General features: G+C 33.6%; 1 non-coding gene across 1 annotated transcript; it reads right to left on the bottom strand.

Moving 5' to 3' along the window:
* Nucleotides 1-6944: 6944 nt before the first annotated feature.
* LOC127199726 (U6 spliceosomal RNA) lies at nt 6945-7051 on the bottom strand. The gene has a single exon (XR_007831990.1). It is a non-coding gene; the product is annotated as a U6 spliceosomal RNA (small nuclear RNA).
* Between the last annotated feature and the right edge of the window lie 5507 nt (nt 7052-12558).

Here is a 12558-nt window from a genome sequence, read left to right as displayed (position 1 = left end):
TAAATTATTATAGTCATAGTCAACTTAAAACCTATGAATGACCACAATTACCAAAATAGTATGGTACCTAGAAATGTATAATAAAGGCAGTCACATTTTGATAGTAACCAACAACTTTCTACTTGGACTTATATCCCACTAAACGGGAAGAAATCATACCTGGTGCTGGAAAACTAGACAGTTTTCTTGACCTAGTGAGATCATGAACTTTAGAAAATAATCTATTCCTATTACTTTACAAGTCTAGCATAATTTATTTTATTTATTAATTTATTTATTCACTTTACATCCCAGTTGCAGCTCCCTCTTTCCTCTCCCCTTTGTTCAGCTTTCTCTCCCTTTTCCCCCATATCTGCTCCACTATTAACTATTCTGCAGAGAAGAAGAGACCCCTACTCATCCTGATTGCAGCCCGGCCTCCTTGCATCCCTCCTCACATAAACTTTCCCATTCTCCCCCTTCTTTCTCCTCAGAAATGGCGAAAGTCCACCATGGTTACTTACCCTCCCTGGCACATTAAGTCACTGCAGGATTAGGGCCATCTTCTCCCACTGAACCTGGACATGGCAGTCCAGCTAGGGGAAGAGGATCCAAAGGATCAACATCAGAGAGAGATCCTCTCTAGTTCTTGGTGGATCCATGAAGACCACGCTGCATATTTGCTACATATGGGCAGGGGGCTTAAGATCAGTCCATGCATGCTCGTTGATTGGTTGGTCCATCTCTGTCAGGACCCTTGGGCCTGGGATAGTTGAATCTGTAGGTCTTCTGGTGGAATCCTTGACGCCTCCAGCTCCTTCCGTTGTTCCTCCAAGTCTTCGATAGGACTTCCTGAGTTCTGTATAATATTTTGCTGTGAGTCCCTGCATATGTTCCATCAGCTGCTGTGTGAAGATTATCAGAGGAGTAATACCAGGCTCCTTCCTACAAGTATAACAGAGTAACATCAACAGTACTAGGGACTTGTTCTCTCCATTGGGATGGGTGTCAAGTAGTGTCATCTTGGTTGGCCATTCCCTCAATCTTTGCTCCATCTTTGTCCCTGCATATTTTGTAGGTAGAAAAAATTTTGAATTGAAGATGTTGTGGGTGAGTTTATATCCTTATCCCTGCATTGGAAGTCCTGACAAACCCAGAAAACTTTTGGAGTGTGTGTGTGTGTGTGTGTGTGTGTGTGTGTGTGTGTGTGTGTGTGTAAATCAAATAAAAAGAGGCTATCATATTGAAAGCAGCGATGCTTTAGTGTTCCCACTGCTGTGATAAAACATTATGACCAAAAACAATTTGTGGAGGAAAATATTTTCTTTCAGCAAATATTTATAGTACAGCACAAAAGGAAGATGGGGCAGGAACTCAAGGAAAGAATTTGAACTCAGGAACTAATGGGCATGCCATATAGGAGTAGTGTTTATTGGCTCAGTCTTCATGGCATGCTTAGTCTGATTTCAAATACCATCCATCTAGAAACCCACACCCACACACCCATGAGTAGAGGAATTTTAATCTAGCAACACAGCTGCTCCGATCACATCCAAGTCTTTCTAGGTCTTTGTGGTCCGCCTGGAATGTAGACACACACCTGGTACACACCTTTAATTCCAAACAATAAAGTCAAAGTTATTTTGTAGAAGGAAGCAGTCCTGTTTGAAAGTGAAGTCAAATTGAGGGGCAGACAATGTGACAAATCAAAGAAAGATTTGATAGAATGAATCAGAGATAGAATATGCCCAACTATAACTATGGGAAAGTTTAACTTTCAAAGATATAGCAAGATTAAAGCCTTAAATATTTACAATGCAATGTTTTAGTTTATTGTTTTTGCAATCTCCAATACTGATCATCTTATTGTAGTGAACTTATGTATAAATACTTGGCAAACTTAAGTTAAGAAATACACTCAAACACTTGCCAGTCCTTAACTACTATGTACTTCAAAAGGCATTCTACATTCATGAATACTTGTTTTGAGTTTTTTTTTTTTACATTCACTAACAATTATAATATATTTGCTTATCTACCATTAAAATATGTGGCATAGTGGAAATTATGTAAAACATTATATATTTTGTAATATGCTATTTATAGATGTAGTAAGTCATACTTGCAATAGCAGAACTTGAGAATGTGTGGCAGGGTGGTCATGAGTTCCAGAATAGACTGTTAACACAATTGCATATTTTCTTTAAAATATTTCAAAAAGATTTTGTGAAAAATTAGGCACATTTGGCATTCTTGTTCATGATGTTTCAATGTATAAATTCAAAGGAAATACATTTTAACCGATAAGAACAAGCTTTGAAAGGAGAAAGCCAAACAGCATTTCTACTTGGTATTAGGTCTATGAACCAGATAAATGAGAAATGTGGCAATCAATATCCTAAAAGAGCAACAGTGGCACATATAGTTTGGTGGTAAACAATAACTCTTTTATTGGATTAAGGACATGTACAAAAATAGGAACACCATTCATGATAGTAAAAATTCCCCTGTAATAGTAAATTCATGATTATTGAAAGACAGTCAAACACCAGTAATTTTTAAACAAGCATAATCCATAACAATAACCTATATTAATTTGCTCTTATACCAACAGATAAGTGTAGTCTTCTACTCTATCAAGAAAACTTATACTTGCAATTGATGAAGGTCATAGTGTGAAAGTACAACCAATCAAAAAAAAAAAAAAAAACAAAAAGAAAGAAAAAGAAAAAAGCTATGTGGGATACAGTTCCAACATATACCTCAACAAATAATGTATTTTTAATGAGTGTTAATAGAAGGGACTATGAGAAAAAATGTAGCATTAAAGGACAGAATGTAATATAAGCTGCTATATATTGGGCCTGATCAATAACTTGAATGAGAAGCAGACACTATGCTATACAAAGTTGCAGGTTAATACAAAGCGTTTAGGTTATCCTCTGAACACCAAAGAGAGGTTGTGGCACGTGAATACCTAAAATCACACACAGAGCACACACACACACACACACACAATTAGAATAAAAAAGAAGATATATTTTTAAGTGTAAAATGGGGGTGACATTCTCAGGTTACATTTTTAACTAAATAGCGGAGTTTAAATTCATTCTGCTGCTTTTATTTTAAATTAATCAATTACACTTACAAAAGTAACTTATCATATTAATTGCTGGAATAGAAAAACAAGACTTAAATCATAACATATTTATCTGTTAATTGCAAAGAGTTTCTGTCATAATGTATTAGTCATTAATTCTGAAATATAGATTCAAAAGGCATGAAAATTTTCATATTCTCTTCAATCATTCCTTATTATATCTTGGCAGATCTCACAAGACCAATCGGTATTGACTTCTAAGTTCTCAGAACAGTTGGATGTCATTTGAAATTGCCATAACACAATTAGTGAACTACTTATAAACACAAGACAGCACATCTCTTTTTTATCTATACACAGTTTGGAATGGCAGGTGATATTTTATCTCATAATATCTCTAGTCATTCCTGGCATTGAGTTTAATGCCTGAAGCTACATATAATCATAATCCATGCTGTGAAAATACAACACATACATTAAAAGTCACAGTAAGTATGCAAAGATAATAGGAGTCTTTGGAAAAACTGTGTTCGTAAATATGGTCTTTTCAGTCATTTTACTACACTATGATTTTGTAAGAAGAGGAGTGAATATGAAATATCAGATTTTTTAGTTTTTCAATTTTTAAATCATTTTTTACATTATAAATTTATTCTACTTGCATACATTTCATCCCAACCACACTTTCCCCTTCTTTCATTCCTCTCAGTTAGTCCCTAATCGTCCACCTCTTGCCTTCCCCAGATCAACTCCTCCTCTGGTTACCTTCAGAAAAAAAAAAACAGACTTCCAGGAGATATCACCTGAACATGGAGTAACAAGATGTATTAAGACAGGGCACATACCCTGTTATCAAGGCTGGACCAGTAAGAGGTAACTCAGTGAGAGAAAAAGGGCCCAAGGAGCATGCACAGGAGCCAGAGAGAGCCCCTTCCTACTCTTGGGAGTCATACAAAATCACCAAGCATGCTACACAAGCGCAGCATATACGCAAAGTACCTAGGTCAAACAGATATAAGGTCTGTGGGCAGTATTCTCATAGTGCCCCAGATCCCTCTGGCTCCTACCTTGCTTTGTCAATTCATATCTAATGTTCGGTGTGGGCCTGTATACCATCTCCTCTCATTTGCTGGATAAAATGTTGCTGATGACAAATAGGCTCTGTTATGTGAGTATAAATCATAGACTATTCTTAGGAATAAATTTAATTTTTTTTTTTTTTGGCCAGCCATGTTTGGATGTAAGCTAGGTCTTTGTGCTATCCAGCCTCTGGTTCCTAGCTATCCAGGCATGGGCTCCCTATTGAGACATAGGCTTCAAGTTGAACCACTCATTAGTTGGACACCTCCACAAGTTCTGTTTCACTGTTACCCCAGCACATATTGTATGCAGATAAACTGTAGTTCAAAGGCTGGTGGCTGGGTTGATGTCCCAGTCTTACCACTGGAAGACATGCCTGGATACAGAAGATAGCTGCTTCAGGTTCTGTATCACAAATTGCTAGGAGTCTTCACTGGGGTCACCTTCATAGATTTCAGGAGGATTTTATGACTAAAAGGGAAGAGTACAATTATCTTTTAGTCTGTGTCAATTTTATAATGACAAGCACTGGAATTATAAGTGTAAGGTAGAAGGTCCAGTTTCACAATAACAAACTGCAAGTGCTCAGCTATGGTGATTTGATGGTGTGGTCCTCAGAAATTTTACTGTAACAATGACAGCTTCAAATTTCTAAATATTCTAAATTTTTTCTTCCTTCCTTCTTTCCTTCTTTCTTTCTTTCATTTTCTTTTTGTATATCTCATTTGAAATTTCATTAATGTCTAAATAATACCTTCATTTCACTGAATAAATAACTCTTTCAAATTACAATGATTTAAACATAGTTTTACTGTATTAAATCTTAAGTAAATAAAAGTTAAAATTATTTAAGTACTCCTGTAAGCATATGCACACATTAATAGTGATATTAGGGAGGGAAAATGGGAAGGAAAGATACAAGTGAGGGGAAAACAATAGAGATGTAATGTGACTCAACTATAAAAAACAAAAAATGTTTATTTATTTGTAAACTATTTAAGGTGCTATCTCTATAGTAGCATTATTATTAAGTGAGGGTTGAATTTTTGAAAAGCAAGCCAAAGAGTTTAGTAAACACTAATATTTATTCTAACTATGTTTCAGGTCTTAATTATGACTCAGTCATATTTACATAAGTTGGCATAGATAAAACTGACTTATTTTCATTGACTTCATAAGCAGGAGATATAACAAATTTAGGAAATAATCATGCATAGTCTATGAATTTACTGTCTAGATTATTTGATCCTTGCAAGTGTACAAAATATGTTGAAAGGGATGGTCAACTGACATCAGTATGTAATGTGTGAGAGAAGAATAAAAAAAGGAAGTACTATGCAACCCAATTTAAACTAGACATTTGAGAACATACAAAAATTACATAAAAGTTAAAAATTGTCTTTCTGCTAATGAAATTAGCAGCATAGATTTGTGATCATGTGTGAGTAAATTCATATCTTCCAAGATAAAGGTCAAGTAAAAACAGATCATTCTGAATGCTTAGCCACAATTAGAATTTTCTTCTAAATGTGGTCTTCTTCACTTGGGAAATACAATTGTCCTAAGAGACATCTTGGCAAGAAACATTAAAAAGAAAAACGAAAAAAAAAAAAAAAAAAAAAAAAAAAAGCCCAGTTTTCTTTGAAATTGCAATGCACTTCAGAAGGTTAACAAAGAAGATTTTATTTGCTTAAAGTATGTTTTAAGCCAAATGGTGTAAGCCCCAGTATTTTCATTAAATATACATGTTGTAAGGGGAATTACATTTGACTAAGTGAGAAGGCATTAGCAAGAAAGACAAAACTGTATCCTGAACTAACGAGTAACCTCACAAGTATGGATTTGAGTAGTAATAAGAGCCCCAGCTTCCACTGTGCTGAAGATGTTAAACTTTACTGAAAGAATAGCTCCCCTTTGGTCCCCTGCTTGGTTGCCTGAGACACTAATTCTCAGCTCCAAAGATTATCTCACACTCCAGTGGCTTTGGTGTCTTAGTATAATCATCTGCTGTGAACTTTTTCTGCACTTCACAGTCACACTGTGAGGAACAGAGCAATCATAAAGGAAAGAGAGCTATAAAAGTTAACAGACAGCTTCGTCTTAAGAGCTACCATTTCCTTTGGATTTTAGACAAAGCCTGACAAAGTTTATTTGAAGACTTCTTAACTGTACATTTGCAATCTAGGATTTTCTACATCTCACTCTAGGTTATACAGAAAAGAAGTTAGAGAAACTGTTGCTTCTTCAATTTTGATGCAGAAAATTTAACTTCACTACAATAGATTTCTTGAGATTTGCCTTGAAATTGGAGTCTGAAAATATGATCTATTATGTCAGATTTCTAGCTTACACACTTACGCTTGGAAGCAGGTGGAGCTATTCAAATAAATGTGGCACTATGAGTGTAAATTTGTTTATAGCCTACCAGTGGCTATTACCTTGTATATTTTGAGTAAAAACGTCTATGACCATTTACATATTACAAGCTGATTTTTAAATTAATTTCTGTCTGTGGAATGTGAAAATTAATACAGGTAACATTGCCTTCTTTTTAACAATTTAGTGATTTTAAGCTGCTAGCTTATTATATGATAAAATGGCCAGTCATACTCAAATATTTATAAAAGAATAATATCATAGTTTTTAAAAATCTAATGTAGAATTATTAAATGTTATTTGATACTATATGTGTATTGATTCAAGTTCTTAACATGCATGTAATGCCTAAAAATTAACATAACAAATCTTATTTCCTCAAGAATAGGCATTTTATTCTTTTTTTTTTTTTAATATGGAACGCTTCATGAATTTGCGTGTCATCCTTGCTCAGGGGCCATGCTAATCTTCTCTGCATCGTTCCAATTTTAGTATATGTGCTGCCAAAGCCAGCACGGCATTTTATTCTTAATAGATAATCAACACAGAAATATACATGTCTCATGTTCATAGTTATATAGGTAAACATAAAAAGCTAGTTTCTTATAAGAGTAGATGAGAATAGTCACTAGAATCTGAGAAGTTTAAACATACATCAGGAAGTGGATAAACACAATTTTACCTTAATTTCTCACCCTGACCAAATCTCAACTCCAAATTATCAAAGGTGCAGAATGGTCAGCCCTGAAACTATATAAACAATAACAACAACAAAACCCCACAGAGGCTGTACTTATTAAGTATTTGTGTATACATGCACGCGGGTGTGTGTCTGTGTGTGTGTGTGTGTGTGTGTGTGTGTACATGTGGACATATTGGCATTGATAAGCAAAGGAAAAGAGGCTATCCATTAGAAAGTAAGGATGACATGAGAGAGCTGTGAAGTTCCTGAGAGAGGTTGAAGGGAAGAAACAGACAGAATTGCGATTCAATTTTTTGAATTAAAAACATATTTTAATGAAATAGCCTACAAGGCTTTGAAAGAAGACTAGGGCACAAATTGTACTCTAATATTCTAGAGGTAAAAAGAGAGAAAAACCTATCAACATAGATAAAATGCTTTCTGGATAGTAAAACCTTTGTAAAGGAAAAAAACTCTGAACTGAATAATGAATAACATAAACAACTATGAAATACTGTAAAATGGGCTCAATTTCTCTAATAAATAAGAGGATGCAAATTAAAGTTATTTTCAGAGTCTATGTATTTCAGTAACTATGGCTACCATCAATGAAAGCAAATTGTGGTGTCATTGTGGATAAATAGGAACCCTTATAGTATTGTTAGGTATGTAAACCAGGGAAGTTACTTTGAAAATCAGTTTGTATTGTCCTCAAAAATCAAAACAAAATAAAACAAAATGATGCAAACAAACAAACAAAAAAAACCAAAAATAAAAACACAGAAATAAATACAATCTGACAAAATAATACTAATTATGAACATATTTTTCTTTTTCAGTCAATTAATCTGATAAACAATTATCATATTTTAGGAAAATTCAACCAACCTTATATTCTAGAATAATTACTGTTTAATCATGATGCACTATTACTTTTATATAACAGTAACTATGGTCTTTGTTATTTTGTCAAGAATATGAATACTTATGATTATCAATATCCTATTATTTTGATTTTTTCCAGTATTTGTTACTGGATTGTTTTTAAAAATCACGGATGAAGGAAGGACCAAAAGGGTTCAGGAACCCCAAGGGAGACCATCAAAGCCAGCTGATCTGGATCCAGGAGGAGGGAACTGCACAAACTCATGCATCAACCAAGGAGAAGGCATGCAGAGAGCCTAGACTCCTATTCAGATATAGCCAATGGACAGTTCATTCTCCAATGTTGTGGGTGGAGTGGGGACCATCCCTGACATTAACTCTGGTGCCCCCGATTTTATCACTTCCCCTTAGTGGGGAAGCCCTGCTGGCACACAAAGGAAAGGGATGCAAGCTATCTTGATAAGACCTGATAGGCTTTGGTCAGATGGTGGAGGATTGAATTGAATTTTTAGATTACTTTTGGTATGATGGCCATTTTTATTATATTAATCCTGTTGGTCCATGAGCATTGGAAGTCTTTCCAACTTCTGATATCATTAATCTCTTTCTTTAATGTCTTACAGTTCCTATCACACAACTCTTTCACTTGTCAGTTAGAGTTTCTCTGATATATTTTATAAGTTTGGGAGCATTGTGAAAGGTATTCCCAAAGTGTAACTTTAAAAAAATTAAACTAGGCATATAAAATTAAATTTTATGCTAATTAAAACCTGCAGTCAAAATGATATTATTTGATCTTGAAGACACTTAATGGGACATTGAACAGGCGAATATTATAAGTCCTTAATATAAGCTCCTGGAGGCATCTGTAAGATCTGTGTTAAATAACTTCTTGTAAAGATAAATTCTTTAAAATATCACCAAGTAAATTTAAGCCTAGAAATCAGTATTAGAGACTTTATAGAGGGAGGTTTAAAAAAAATATTTGGATTATAGCTACTGTCTGTTTTGTGTTAGCAAATTCTTTTTTTTTTTTTATTAATTTATTCTTGTTACATCTCAATGTTTATCCCATCCCTTGTATCCTCCCATTCCTCCCCCCCCCCCATTTTCCCATTATTCCCCTCCCCTATGACTGTTCCTGAGGGGGATTACGTCCCCCTATATATTCTCATAGGGTATCAAGTCTCTTCTTGGCTACTTGCTGTCCTTCCTCTGAGTGCCACCAGGTCTCCCCCTCCAGGGGACATGGTTAAATGTGAGGCACCAGAGTACGTGAGAAAGTCATATCACACTCTCCACTCTTAACTCATTTCAAATGTGAATATAAATATGCATAGGAAAAAAATCAATGCGTTTTTTTTTTCAGTTTTTTATTTATTTATTTTTATTAATTTATTCTTGTTACATCTCAATGTTTATCCCATCCCTTGTATCCTCCCATTTCTCCCCCCCCCCATTTTCCCATTATTCCCTTTCCCTATGACTATTCCTGAGGGGGATTACCTCCCCCTGTATATTCTCATAGGGTATCAAGTCTCTTCTTGGCTACCTGCTGTCCTTCCTCTAAAATATCTTCTATAAAAGAAACTCCTGGAGGCTATACTGCAAATGCAAATATATTTATAGCAATGATTCTACCACTGATGTAAAATACATTTCAAAGCAAGTATTCAGAATTACTCAGATATTCAACTGTTCCTCTACATTTAGGGTAGAATAACTAGATAATTATGACCGAGAATTTGTTATATATTTACCATTATAAACGTGTCCCATAATATTGCATATTGCAAATAACAAAATCGTTAAGAGTTGTCATTATAAATCTTTGGAGTTTAATTATATAATATGTATTTTAAAAATACATTATATCTATTACTGAAACTCATATTTCTTTAAAGGCAACAGATTTTTCTTCATTACTTATTCTAAGAAATAAAAACATTTTCCTAAAATTTCGATAGATGAATATTATTACAATTAGAATTTAATTTTTTGACCCATTGTGATTGACTGTTTTTTTTTGTTTTTTTGTTTTTTTTTTGTTTGTTTGTTTGTTTTGGTTTTTTGTTTTTTTTGTTTTGTTTTTTTTTTTTTTTGGTTTTTCAAGACGGGTTTCTCTGTGTAGCCTTGGCCATCCTGGACTCACTTTGTAGACCAGGTTGGCCTCGAACTCACAGCGATCCGCCTGCCTCTGCCTCCTGAGTGCTGGGATTAAAGGCGTGCGCCACCACGCCCGGCTGTGATTGACTGTTTTACAGAATAATAACTACACATATAACTTCATTCTTTTTCACATAGACAAGCAAGTTTACAAAGAACCATGGGTTTTAGAGGCTGTTCTTTTCCTCCAAGATCAATTTGGTATATTTGTCAAAAACCAAATGTCAGTATCTTTTTGAGTGTATGTCTTGTTCATAGGAACACTACTCAGCAGAAAAACTAGAGCCTCAGCTCATAAATCAGTCAATGGTCTAAGTATAATGTAAATTATTATTTTAGCCTTGAACACAATGGCATTTTAATAATCTACAGAGGAAATATAACTATGTCACTAGCTGGGCAATTGTTGAAAGGGACATAATCATATACATCGAAATGAACTATTCCTAGAAAGGTAGGTGAGACTTTTGTTTCAATGACTGAGTACTAGAGTAATTTATGTGTGCATAAGAACATTTATGTACATAAACACACAAATGCATATGAAAGAAAAAGTTGCACTAGGAAAATGGACTATACTAAGAACATGATAAAGGATAAAGAAGGATAGGTAAAAGGACAGAGACAAGTATGCTCTAAATGCTCATGTTTAAATGAAACAAAATGTTAAACATAATGAGTATATAACAATAAAAATTAAAAATACAAAGTTTTACTATCATGTCATAGCTGTGTAATTCTCCTATACTATACTATACTTTTCTAAAATATCTTCTTTAAAATATTTTCCACAATATCTCCTTTTTCAAATATTTAATGTTTAATATATAATAATGTAATATAATATATAAATTATATACTGATAATTAAGAATATCCAATAATGTAGTAAATTGCATGTACTGTTTTAATGCTACTCAAATTGATACTTGTTCAAATATCTCTTCTCAGGCATGGGCTGACTACTTATAAAGTAAGTGTATCAGCAGTCATTTATTGAGATCATACTATTAATCAGATATATGAAATCCATATAGTAGACAAAGTAGAAGTTTATTTTCCAAAGTTATTAGAAAAAATAAAAGTCACACACGAAGCCATAAAGATAAAAAATTGTATATATCTACAAATCATTGATAAATAAAAGATTCATAAATAGTATTTGAAAATAGGAAATTATTCTGAATTGATATGTCATTTATATCCAGAATATTGGACTGAAGTAACATATTTTATGTCTCTCTAATTTACCTCCACAATGCATTTTATGTCAAATTTTAAAATGTGATTAATTTTTGAATAAGGTTGTAGTAAAAGCTGACTTGATTTCTAGGTCAATTTGGGTAGAATGAAGAATGAACACTAGAATATTTGAGACTTGGAATATCCTAGCCAACATGAAGTCTTATCTTTCAGATTTGCTAACATGCTTTACAACTGTCTTTTTACCATGAAGATATTGGTTGATCAATTAACCTCAGTGCATGTACAGATGAAGACTAAGGCATAGGGAATTAATCAAAGCAGATGCATAGAGAACCATGTGTGGATAGGTCTTATCTAAGGTGTAAATTCCCTGAAGGGTTTTGGTGTAATTACAGGTAAAATATTACATCAATAGATGAGAGAATAATTGTGTTTCATAAAGACAATAAAAAGAATGCAAAAGAGAAACGACCCTCTTGACATGTGTTGACTTATATTTAAGCAAAAAATACAGTCTAATCTACTTGGAGGTTTTTAGACTAGAAAAAGGAACCAAAATCACTAATTTGGAAGAAAAATATTTTATGATAACATCACAGATTTTGCAAAAAAAATCCAAAATATTTTCTGAAATTGAAAAAAATATAGAAGAGCCAAATTTTGCAATTTGTTAAAAAAGACACCTAATTTTATGACTAGTTATAACAACACCAGCCTGTTTTATTCTCTATTGCCAGTAAGATATTGGTTTTAGAATCAAGAGATTAATATTAGAAAAAGAAATGGCATGCAAGTTCCTTGCCACTAAAACCAATAAACTGACCACTAGTGTTTTAAAATTCTTTTTCTGGATTTAAACCTTTGTGTCATTTTTGTGCTTCAATTTAGCTACATCTTGTGTTTCTTTCCTTTGTGTGACTGCTATTCTATATTATTATGTTACAAGTCTGACAGTACAGTTCTTTAAATAAACACAGTTTAATGGAATAATTTGTTATTTTAAAATATCATCTATAGGACAGAAGATAGTGCAAAGAAACGGTTTATTACAACCGCCTGCCTACTAATCCTTAATACTTTTTCTA

Source organism: Acomys russatus, chromosome 15 (genome assembly GCF_903995435.1).
Source record: "Acomys russatus chromosome 15, mAcoRus1.1, whole genome shotgun sequence".
NCBI classification, from domain to species: domain Eukaryota; kingdom Metazoa; phylum Chordata; class Mammalia; order Rodentia; family Muridae; genus Acomys; species Acomys russatus.
Note: the sequence above shows the minus strand (reverse complement) of the source record. Positions and strands in the feature narration are given on the sequence as shown.